Below are 12,887 nucleotides of genomic sequence, written 5' to 3' on the forward strand. Positions count from 1 at the left end.
CTGAGGCCGAGAGAGTGTGCCTTGCTCAAAGCTGCCCAATGGGATTCCATGGCTGAGTGAAGATTTGAACCCGGGTTTCTTGGACTCCTAGTCCAACACTCGAACCCCAGGATACCTTGCTGGCCTTCTCTTCTGAATGCGCTGGCACTGAGTCTCTACCTCTTCTGCAAACGCATTTCTGCTTCGCTCCTCTGTTCTCATCCCCAAGTAAAACAAAAGCCTGATTGAATTAATTAATCCGTTCAATTAAAATAGTTTGCCACGCCTTTCCATCTGTGAAAGTGGCGAATGTACAATCAGACGTTTAAAGGGGGGGGGAACACATCCTCCAGAGCAGAGTAAAAAAATAAATACTATCATTATCGTTACAAACAAAACACAAGTCAGCAGAACTTCAGGGAAAGGAAGCCGAGGAAAGCCAAACAAGACCACACAGAAGAGGCATCAAAACCAAGCCTCGGTTTCCACCAGGATGGAAGTTTAATGAAATAATAATAATAATAATAATAATAATAATAATAATAATAATGTCTTCCACTGGATCTTAAAAATTGGATGTGAGGTCCCCAAATGAATCCCACCAAAGCACAGAAAATAGGAGCCACTAACAAGAAGACACTGTATTGCAGAAGTAATGGAGTTTCACATTGCTTTCCCTGCTAGGGCTACATGGGATTTGTAGTTTGTTGTGGAACCAGGACCCTCTGACAGAGAAGGATGAGTATTCCACAAAGCTACAAATCCCAGAATGCCATAGCACTGAGCCATGGCAATTAAGGCACATTATTTCTGCAGTGCAAATGCAGCTTAAGTAGCTTTTGAGGGTTGGGGTATCAATCTGCTACAGTTTTAGAAGGTTGTGGTAGATTGTGGCCAGTTAGAGGGCAAACAATGTACCTGAAAATTGTGCCCCAGTTAATTTTGCAGGGGCTGGTGTCTTTGGTGGGCGTCTGGGGGTCCTTGGGGATGCATGTCGGGGCCCTGGGCCACACGTTGACTTTGTTGTTGTGTGCCTTCAAGTAGTTCCTGACTTATGGCGATTCTAAGAGGAACCTATTATGGGGTTGTCTTGGAAAAAATTGCTCAGCGGGGGTTTGCCATTGCCGTCCTCTGAGGCTGAGAGAGTGTGACTTGGCCAAAGTCACCCAGTGGGTTTACAAGGTCAAGCCAGGATTTGAACCCTGGTCTCCAGAGTTGTTGTCCAACACTCAAACCATGCTGGCATCTCACATTTTGCCTACCTCTGACCTGTAGGTCTGTCCAGTCCAAGTCCAGTTTCAAGACCAAGAAAGGAGAACCAAGAGCCTTGAAATTTCTCATCCGTTTGCATCTGAACAGAAGATTCAGCTGACACACCAGACGCCTTGCTGCTGACTTCTCCATGACGGTGAACTGGGAGCGTATTTCTATTTAAATGCTAGCCGCCACTTCCCAATTTGCACATGCCCATATAAATGCGCTCACGCTGCTTCCCTTGCAAACCGGTGTCCTCTTTTGGATTTGCGGTTTCTGATGATGCCGGAGTGGCTGCCCTATCCTGAATCGCATCTCTGCAGGCAGCAGGAGACAAAGCAAGGCCTCTCAGGAAGATCTAAGCCCAGGCTTAGCATCATGGGCAGCTGGGCTTGTTTCATTCTTCTCTCATCTCCCTGGCTTTAAACATTACCTGCCACTCTTTGGACTAACAGCCACACTCTGAGTCGTAAGGAGAGGCATTTCACATCACGTGGGTTCTGGTCCTTTTCGGGTACTGACTGTGAGACTGTCTTCTTCCAGGGTGGCGAGGGTCCTGGAAGGTGCACCCATGGTCCAAGAGATCTGGCCTGTTTAAGGCTGGAGAGTGCTCAGGTGAACTTCCAAAGCCAGTCTCAAGGATTACACAGGGTTGCATGGTCCAGGCAGCCTGAGATCCCAATAGTAAAAGCAGCCCTGCATCTGCATTGCAGAAGTAACACTGTCTGACACTGCTTTGACTGCCATGGCTCCATCCTATGGCATCCTAATATGTGGCACCAGAGCTCTCTGATAGAGAGGTTAAATGTCTCACAAAACTACAATCCCCAGAACTCCATAGCATGGAGCCATGGCAGTTAAAGCAGTTTCTCCCCAGACAGATGCAAACAACCAGAAAGCAATTTATGGGATGAAGGCATGAATGGTCCTCCTTTTCCCCTCCTTTATTTGAAAATCCTTTCTCTTCCCGGCCTGCGGAATTCCCCTCCTTCCCAAAATCTATGTCTGGCTCCTTGTCTTCACAACTACATATGTTTCTCTGTCATCCTCCTCCTCTCTCTCTCGCTCTCTCTCTCTCTCTTTCCCTCCTTCATCCTGATTTTTTTTTTTTTGAAACACACACATACAGGGATGGATGGTGCATCTCCATGGAAACAGGTTCACTTGCGATGGTGGCGAAAGCCATAATAAATGTCTCCTGTCCTTTCCCAATCGCCAAGTCCTCCTGTTTTGCTCTCCACCTTTATTCCCAACCCATCTGTTGCAGATTTGAGGAGGAAGAGTGCAAAGGATGGGGAGGGTCTGACCATGAGGCTGGACTTGATTTCCAAAGGCTGAGCTTTGGACGGAGATTTCAAATCAATTTCGTGCAAACTGGTTCCTCTGCGGCAACCTGTGCCTCCTTCTCTCCGTCTCTCTGCTTGGCTCACAGGCCTCTTACCGAAAGATTGGCCAGATCCAGTTTATTATATCTATAGCCAAGTTTACTATATCTAGCCAGGATGGTCCCAGGACCTGAGGTTTCCAAAACCTAAGTCCTGGGGATGTTATGCATTTTGCATTTAAGGAACAACTGCCGTTGCTCACCATTTTTGTCATTCAAACACCCACGCTGTATTTTCCTGTTTAGGAACTTAGGAGAGAAATTTTAGCTAAGGGGCTATTCCCAGATTAAGGTGAAATGAAGCGATGCTTTCTTCTCACTTCCTTAGGAGAGACTGGATCCAAATAAATAGGCTATGATAGATGAGATGGGATAGAGAACATTTAATGCAATATAATGCATAGATATAATATATAAAGGTGGTTCCAGCCAGAAGATGGATTCAGAGTGGAAGGTGAGCCCTGGCCCTCCAAGGGCCTGGGAAGCAAAGAAGATGCTGAATAAGGGTGCATCTACTACACTGTAGAAACAATGCAGTTTTGACACCACTTGAACTGCCATGGCCTACCAAATACTGGGATTTGTAGTTTGGTGAGGCGCAAGGATATTTTTGGCAGAGAAGGCTATAGGCATTTCAAGACTACAAACCCCAGGACTCCATAGGATGGAGCTACAGCCCCTAAAGTGGGGTCAAACTGCATTATTTCTGCAGTGTAGATACATTCCTGTTTGCAAAGGAGCACTCTGTCACTGAGGCTGGGAAGATATTGGAAATGGGTTAAAAACGTGTCGTGTGAAAAGGCCCCAAGTCCTTTCTTTCCCTCAAGTGTCCTCTTTTCCTAGATCCTTGGGGACAACGCAGTCACTTTGGTGCCAAAATAGGTCCTGCAAGAGTTTTCCCAAAATATCTTTCTCGCCTCTTGACTCATTTCTGTCTGAACATAATACCCCCTTGAGACTCCTCCTGCTTTAGTCTCAAATATGTGTGAGACAGCTGCAGCGCCTGCTATATGAGGTGCGGAGATTCAGGGGTCACAGGACTCATGGTCCACAGCCTGTGGTCCTCTGGTTTATGGGAAGGAACTCTATACATGCTCAAAGACATCTTCTCCCTTCACCCACAAGGCTCAGTGGCAGAGAGCTCTTTTGCAAACAGCTCTCCAGGGGGATGCATCTGCACCGTAGAAACAATGCAGTTTGACACCACTTTGTGGCTCCATCCTATGAAACCCTGGGGTTTACAAGGTCCTTAGCCCTCTCTGCCAAAGAGTTCTGGTGCTCCACCAAACTATAAATCCCAGGATTTTGTAGGATGGAGCCATGGCAGTCAAAGTGGTGCCAAACTGCATTATTTCTGCAATAAGATTAGAACTCAGCATGCATCTATGGACCAAAACACACTGCAGAAATAATCCAGTTTGGGACTGCTTCAACTTCCTGGGCTCAGTCTAGGGAAACATGGGAATTATAGTTTGTTGTGGCACCAGAGCTCTCTGACAGAGAAGGCGCAATGTCTCACCAAACTATAGTTCCCAGAATCTCCTAGCATTGAGTCTCAAACTGGATTATTTTTGCAGTGTGTTTTGGACCTATGTCTATCCAACTGAATGCAATGGTTTGCGCACTGGACTAGGACTCTGACCAGGGTTCAAATCCCTGCGCAGCTATGGGAATTCCCTGGGTGACCTTGGGCAAGTCACACACTCTCAGCCTCAGAGGTATAATAAATATTATTATTAAATGTTATTCAATTAAATGCTATCATGTTATATTATGAAACGTTAGACTTCCGTACTTGTTTTGAGAACCACAAACCTGCAATCCAGACCAGGAAGGTTGAGCCATCTGTGGGTAGATGTTTAAACCTAGCAGAGCACAACTTCTCTGATTTTTCTGTGTTTGGAAAGGAGCTGCCTTCCAGCACTTTGGATATTAGCGAGAATTTCTGGATCCACAGACTTAAGACCTTAACACCGCATGGTCTCAGCCGAGCGGATAATGCCTAACACCACCATCCACTTAATAATGTTGACAGTCGAGTGATCTAAACTGCCACCTTGGATGCAGCTCACTTTTATGTGGCTCAACTGAAGCCAAATTTTATTAATACGTGTAGAAAGTCCTGCTTCTTAATCGCTTACGCACACAGACAGACTTGTCTATCTGCATTTCAGCATCTTCCTCGGAGGTGTTGCTGTATAAGGATTGTTAGGATGAAGGGCTGCACTTCAAATCCAAACACTGCACCATTGCCTTTGGTATGTGCAGCATACCCTTCAACATGACACAGATGGAAATTGGGATGCTTCATACTTCTGATCCAGCAACATGAAAAAATATGGTCCAGATGGTGAAACTTATTAATAAGGAAGAACGGACAAGCTAGGAGTAGTTGCAGCAGTTTGCTTTTGCATGAGCTGACCCTTCCTCCCTGACGAGTTCCTTAAATAGAAACTATTTGCACTTTAAACCTTGTTTGCAGCAAAAGCTGAGGACAAAGCAGAAAAGTGGGAGGAAGAGAGAGAAACTGGGTCCTTTTAGAAGCAGCTGAAAAAGTGGGATGGCAGAGGATGAATCTGCCTCAGTGAAATCGGAACTGTTGCAGGATATATAATTATGTTGTTATGTCCCATTTATGCTGACCCTAAGGCAGCCCTATTGAAGGGTTTTCTGGGGCTGAGGGATGTATGGGTTCCACTAGGCATAACCTGACATTAGCATCCCATGAGATTCTGCCCCTTTTCCTCCCTGGTGAATTAATGGAATGCAAACCCCTTTTGCACTTTGAACTCAGTTTGCTGCAAATGAAGTAGGCTGGAATGAAAGAGGGAAAGTGGGGCCAGGAAAGAGAAACCAGGACATTTTAAATGCATCCGGAAAAGTGGGGAGGCAAAGGATTAATCAGAACGGTCCCTGCAAAACTGGGACGATTGGAGGGCATGTCACACTTACTATAGGACTGGAGTAAAGCCAGTGTGGTGTAGTGGCTTGAATGCTGACAATGACTCTGGGGACTAGGGTTCGATTCTCACCTTGACTGTGAACCATTGAACAATTGGAGGGTATGCCACACTTTCTATAGCACTGGAGTAAAGGCAGTCTGGTGTAATGGTTTGAATGCTGGACTATGACTCTGGGGTCCAGGGTTCAATTCCCACATCCACCATAAAACCAATCAGGGTGAGGCACAGACTCTCAGCCTCAGGGGAAGGCAATGGCAAACCTCCTCTGAACAAATCTTGCCGAGAAAAATCCAGGATTGGTTTGCCTTAGGGTTGCCAGAAATGTCTTCAAGGCACACAGCAAAATCTCCATGAAAACCTCATAGACCAAGGAGAAGAGGCCAACTTGATGCTACGCAATGAGGTTATTATTAGTATTAATATTTTCTTATATCCTGCCTTTCTCTCAATGTAGGGACTCAAGGTGGTGTTCTGGCACAATTGCCATCCTAGGCACAAAATTATGCCTCATTGTGTGTGTGTGTGTGTGTTTATTTGTCACCGGCCCAAGAGCAAGGAGGATGCATGAGTTTGTCTCTTCTCTTCCAATATCACTGCAAGCCAAAAAAGCATCCCTCCCCGCACACATTTGTTTCCCCTTTAAATAGAACAATGCCGCTGCCGCCTGTTGCCAAGGCAACGGGATGATGGTCCAGCCTACTTAAAAACCACTCTCCATCCCTCCAGGTCTCTGCTTGGTCTCCCTATCTCCTGCATTAATGTTGCCCCATGGGGCTGACCCACAGCACACTTTTTGCAAGGCGGCCCTGGTTGCAAAAGAAAACCATCACCAAAACTTTCCCAAGCCCTGAAGTGCATCAAAATGGGACACGGAGGGTGCATCCACACTGTAGAAACAATGTAGCTTGACACCACTTTATCTGTCACTGCTCCATCCTGCATAATGTTGGGATGTCTAGTTTGGCTAGGGTACCAACCCTCTTTGGCCGAGCAAAGGAGAAGGCCTGGTAAAAAATTGCAAATCCCAAGTTTCCATAGGATGGAGCTGCAGCACTTCAAGTGGTGCCAAACTGCATCATTTTGACAGTGTGGATGCTCTGGAGACCAGGGTTCGAATCCCAGCTTGGCCATGAAACCCACTGAGTCACCTGGTGCAAGTCACACTATCTCATCCTCAGAGGAAGGCAAAGGCAATGAAATCTTGCCAAGAAAACCTCATGAATAGGTTTGCCTTAGGGTTGCCATAAGTCGGAAATGCACCCAAGAACAACCAAAATGCACCAGTGCTGGCTGGTGAGAGGGTTTGGGACCAGGGGCTCTCACCATTAGGCCTCATTGCCATGCCGTGTCCTCTGGCGCTCTTCCCCATAATGGCCAAGCTCAAATCCTGTGGAAAAGTCAAGAATTCAGAGGATACATCCCTCCCCAGTGGATAATTCCTTCTGGTGACCCATGTCTGCTTTCATATCCATCTCTGCTGACAGCTGTCACTCAACCTCTCTTTCCCAAAGCCTTTGAAAGAAGACTGGGAGAAAAGAGCTATTTATAATGCATTTATCTATCCTCGCAGCCGCCAGCAGGTGATTTTCCTTTAAGCTTGGCCTCCTAGTTTTCCTCTGGAGCCTTTCCTCTCTTTCTCAGCCATTGGTGCCTGGCATCTTCTCTGTCAGCGGAGTTATAAATCCGCTTCTGAAATCTGCTTTATTCAAAAGTTTAAAAGACTAGGCTAAACCCTATCTCTCACATTTGTGGTTGTGTGCCTTCAAGTCGTTCCTGACTTATGGCGAACCTATCATGGGGTTCTCTGGGCAAAGTTGGTTCAGAGGAGGCTTGCCATTGCCTTCTTCTGAGGCTGAGAGAGTGTCACTTGCGCAAAATCAAAAGCACTGGGTTAGATGAAGAGCACATTGCCGCTCCATAGTTCACAGTTTTAGAGTTACTTGAGGGTTAATTTGCCTATTTTAAAATTCTATTCCAGAGTGCATTCATTGCCCCACTGACATGGAAGTGATTTGCCGCAGCAGCCTAGTTTGTGAGATTGTTAGTCACTATCTTATCCATCTTTCTATGTGTCTTAGACACTTCCGTGGAGGGGATGCGAAACGAAGTGGCTCAGTGGAACCTCCATCTTCTGAAGCAGTATGCCACTGAATTGCAGTCTTTGGGTGTGTGGGATGGAGGAGGTCTCCATAAAAGAGACCTGTTTGTGGAGGTCCAAAAAAGCTTTGAGGCACACCTTCCAAAATTTCACAGATGAAACTGGGACACATGTGACCGAGTCACATCAGAGGATGGTCATGATGACAAAGGTTATTAATGAGGGAGAACACACAAGTGAGGCAAGGCTGCAGCAGTTTGCTTTTGCCGGAGCCTCCTGGGAAGGACCAGATTCCACTCCCTCCTCTCTTCTTCTTCCCTTGCTGAGTTAATTGAATGCAAACTTCTTTTGCACTTTTTGGACTCTGCTTGCAGGAATTGAAGTAAGCTGAGGATAAAGCAGGAAAGCGGGAGGAGGAGAAGGAAACTGGGGTAGCTGGAAAAGGGGGAAGACAAGAGGATTAATTGGGACTGTCCTTGCCAAACTGGGACAGTTGGACAGTAAGTTGCTACTTTGAGAAACAAGATGTTGGATTTTCCTTGTCTCCAGCGACTGGTCCTTCCAACGTTGTTGTGGGTTTGTGCGGCACACAAGGAACCATTGTGCAGGGCCTTCTGGATCTTTGCAGTTGTGAAAAAAGTGGGTGAGGGTTATGGAAATGAAGAAGCAGGAGGGTCCTTTGGGATTGGAAGCCACACTGGGGACCAGATGTGAAGAGCCTCCATATACTGTACCCAATGCCTTCTCCTTTGGGATAAAGCTTAAGAGGGATGTGTAACTTAGCAAAGGATGTATTTCCAGACTTGCAATTTTCACCCTCTTTTTTCTTGGTAGGTTGAGATGCAAAGTCAGAATTCAAAGACATTGCCATGTTTCAGTCTGGAAATCGGCCTGCAAAGGAATCTTCTTGCCGCACCTTTGAGACGAAACGAGAGAAAGAGGTTGGTAGCACAAGCTTTCGTAGACGTAAGTCTCCTTCAGCAAATGCAATGAAAAATCGGGTTATTATAATTTTTAAAATAACTGGGGGGGAAATAACAGCATTAAACCAGATTTCTGCCCGGCTCGGCCCTCCAGATGCAAGGTTCACAGCCGACTAATGACACTTTGCTTGCAAACGATGGCTGCAAAAATTAGCAATGGTTTGCTTCCATTTCCCTGACTCAGTGCAGAACAGATGGTTCTCAGGGTGGGAGGCAGAGTTCAATGCAATGGTGAGCATGCCTTTAGGTAGAGACCCAGTTTCAATCAGAAAAGTATATTTTCAGCATGATTTTTTTCCCCACTTTTTGCAAATTTCAAGCCAAAACGATTGCAGGGGAAGCGACTTAATACTCGAACGCTGTTCTGCCCAGCTCACAAAAGAGCAGGGAATAGTCAATGGAGTAACTATTTGGCAAAAGGAGGACGTTATCTCTCCAAATAAACCCCCCCCCAATATTTTTTCCCCTTTAATCCTGAGATTTCTAGCGTCGCAGAGAGCGAGACATTGGAAATCGTTCACATCCAAAACTCTTCTGTTTGCTGTGTTTGCATTCCCTTGGCATCTCTGCCGGCCCCATTTTTCTCCGGCTGCTGAAACTATGATTTTAAAGTCTCTGTGGAAGTTTGAAGCTCTTGTTGCAACGCTAGAAATTTGATGTCTGAAGGAGAATTGCATTGGAGGAGGCAGAATACTTATTTATGGGGAGGCAACGCGAGACACACGCAACCAAGCATCTCTCTTGTTACTCCTGCAGCTTTTTCATTGCGTGCCTTCAACTTGTTTCGGACCCATAACAACCCTAAAGCAAACCTATCATGAGGTTTTCTTGGCAAGGTTTCTTTATAGGTTTTTTTTGCCATTGCCTTCCTCTGAAGCTGAGAGAGTGTGACTTGCTTGAGATCCTAGTGCGTTTCTATGGCCAGGATGCTGCCCTTCCAGAATCCTAGTTCAATGATCATACATACCGCTATGGCTGAATCTGCACTGCAGAATTAATGCAGTTTGGCACCGCTGCAACTGCCAGGGCTCCATGCTGGGATCCAATTCTGGGATCTGTAGTTTTGTGAGGTATTTTAGCCCTCACTGTCAGTGAGCTCTGGTGCCACAACAAACTACAGATCCCAGGATTCCATAGCACTGAGCCTCGGCGGTTAAAGCAGTGTCAAACTGTGTTATTTCTGCAGTGCAGATGCTGCTTTTGCGATGCTGTCTCTATAACCCTGTAGCTACGCCTTTAAAAATAATCCCCCACATTTGCTTGGATGTGATTTCTGGTGTCTCAGAATGACAGCAGTGTTGCCTGCATCACAACAACAACAACAACAAGAACAACAACAAGAAAATGCTCCTATGGCTACCCAAGCTTGGTCCCACCTGGTTTAATCCAATGTACAAGAGAAAATATGGCAAACACATGTGTGTGTATATGTGTACAGCAGCCATTTCAGCATTTTGGATCATCCAGGAGCCCTTTCACACTGCGCTCTTATGAGATCCATTCCCGCTGACCTTGTGTTCAGTTCCAAAGGCTGGGCAAATAGCTTAAAAGAATATGCACCTCATTAAATGCCAGAGAACTTTCTAGGACCAAATTTATTTGTGTAATTACTTCCTTCCTCCAAGAAGGAGGCAGCTGCGAGGCATTTCCAAAATGTATGGGTTAAAAAACGCGGTACGAGAGGTATAAAGTTTGAGACAATTGTGTTCTTATGTGCCGGGATGGATCATTGCAATAGGCTTCTTCCCACTGTGGGAGAAAATGAAGATTCTTCTGCAGGTTTCCCCCTGAATCCCAACATCTGGAAGTAAGAACGGAGAGATTATTCTGCGGAGGAAGAATACATGCATTGTTGGTTCTGTTTGTGTATGTGCCAAAAACTCAGGGGCTGTTCACACTGCATATTTATAGCACTATTATTCCACTTGCATTCACAGCTGCATCCTGTAAAATCCTGGAGTTTGTAGTTTGGTGAAGAGCAACGTTCTCTGGCTGAGAATTCTAAGTACTCCTCCCCAAACTGCAAATTCCAGAATGCCACAGGATGTGGTAGCTTTTGGTTCAAGTTGACCATAGAGTTGCACTGGAGGACCTAGCTATTCCTAGAGAAAACATATTAATCCAATCCGTGGATAATGAAATCCGCAAACGTCAAAGCCACAAATATGGAGGGATGAGTGTACAGTCTGCTTTCTGGATCCATGGGTTCCGCATCCATGGATTCAGCCATCCACAGCTATTTTAAAAATTCCAAAATGATTTTGCCATTTTATATAAGGAACACCATTTTATTACATCATTATATGTAATGGGACTTGAGCATCCACGGATTTTGGTATCCACAGGAGGGTCATGGAATCAAATCCTGGCAGTTACCAAAGGCCTACTGTACTCTGTACATATTCTTTTCAGCTATTTACCCATGTCTTGGAACATAACACATGACTGCTAAAAGACTGAAACTCCAGAACTAGAAAACCTCACATCTCCCACCTGTGATCCAATGGACACAAAGTTGAACAATGCTTGCACCATTCGAAAGGGTGATGTATCGATGCAATTTACAAATGGACTTCTATATTTAGATATTTGGTCTGCTTTTTTCAAAATGTATCTGTACAGGTTGCCTGGGTTAATGAAGTCGCCGTGTTCCTGGGCATGGCTTCTTTTACAGAAACACTGGTACCAGAAGCAGAAATAACGTGGAAAGAATAAGGACAAGGAAAGAAGAAGAGCAGCTTGGAACACGTTTCGGCAAAGCCTTAATTCAAACGTAGCGGTGGTGAAATGAGACAAACAGGTCAGGTATTGCATGAGGACACAAGGATAACAGAGCTGCTTTTAAAAACCGCAACTAGTAATAGCAACCATTCCTTTATAACTTTCCCAGCCTGAGCTGTTTGGGAGCAGCCACAAATCCTGCCAGTCTTCATTGCTACTTTTAGACGTGAAGTTCAGGTTGGGCTGCCTGTTACATAAATATGAAGCAAGGACACCATTCCTATGCTCAGTGGCACTGCGCTTCGAGAAAGAAAGGGCCATTAAGTCCCGACTTAAAATAACTCCTGTTCCCCTGTAATGAGAATGGGATGGTAGTGTCTCTATTGGAAGCTATAGACATATATATATATTTATATGCCCTCCAAACCCCAACATATACAAGGTCAGGGTCTCTAAAGAAGAAGTGTGTGTGTGTGTGTGTGTGTGTGTGCCCAATTCCAACATAAATCAAAAAGAGACCTTCACTTGACTTTGCAGTGTAGGAGTTGGCATGACTCACTGCCAGTCCTCCTGAACCCATCTTTCTGATGGACGAGTGGGTTGAGATTGCTTAGCCTTGCCAGTTCAGGATCTTCCTAGGCTCTGTAGTTTCCAGATCAACACCAGAGACCTAGGGATGCCCCCTGGCAATGGCATTAAGCAAAGCCATCCTTGCTCACAGCTTGTCATTCAAACACAAACTCACACACCCGTCCACCATATTTTCCTGTTCGGCAATTGAGGCAGAAATCTTTGCTAAATCGGCTGTTCCCAGATCAAGATGAAATAAGGTGGTTATTAGGGAATTGGGGATATGGCTGACTCTTCAACTTTCCTCCATCCCTCTTGCCTCCTTAGCCAGCTGGGTGGCTGTGACAGACTGGTTCAAAACCCACCGGAAGCCCTCCAGTGCTTTGCATGGCAAAAAAGGTCAGCGGCAAAAGCCATGGCAGACGCACGCAATGATGTATGGGTTCCACTAGGCACAAGCTGACATTAGTACACTGCAAGGAAGAGAGGAAGGTTGGAGGGCAGAGGAAGGAGGTGGCTGTCGGAGGAAGAAGAGGCAGAGCCTGGCAACTGCTTGGTCTCAGAGGAAAGAGTTTGGGAGTTCGTCACTTGTATATCCCAGAAAAATTGTGTAATTATGCGAAACTTGCACAAAACCCGCCATTAAAGTGGTCGCAAAGATGCATCAATACGCATCTTTTTACTTTCGGAATTTCACGACAATGCATTTCCGATACCGCTTTACTTGCACAATTGCGTGTGATAATCATTCGCGCAATTACTTGCCATTTTAACTTTATTTGCAGGATGCTTTAAATGCGCTTTAACCCCTCTTTAATGCCGAAATCAGCCCCAGTGTGATAAACTCCAGAGAAGGAAAAGGAAGTCTGGTTTAGGACTGACTGCAAAACATGATACTCCCCAACAGTTCCTTTGGTGCAGCCTCAATTTCTCTG

The sequence above is a fragment of the Sceloporus undulatus genome, chromosome 9, assembly GCF_019175285.1.
Source record: "Sceloporus undulatus isolate JIND9_A2432 ecotype Alabama chromosome 9, SceUnd_v1.1, whole genome shotgun sequence".
Taxonomy (NCBI): domain Eukaryota; kingdom Metazoa; phylum Chordata; class Lepidosauria; order Squamata; family Phrynosomatidae; genus Sceloporus; species Sceloporus undulatus.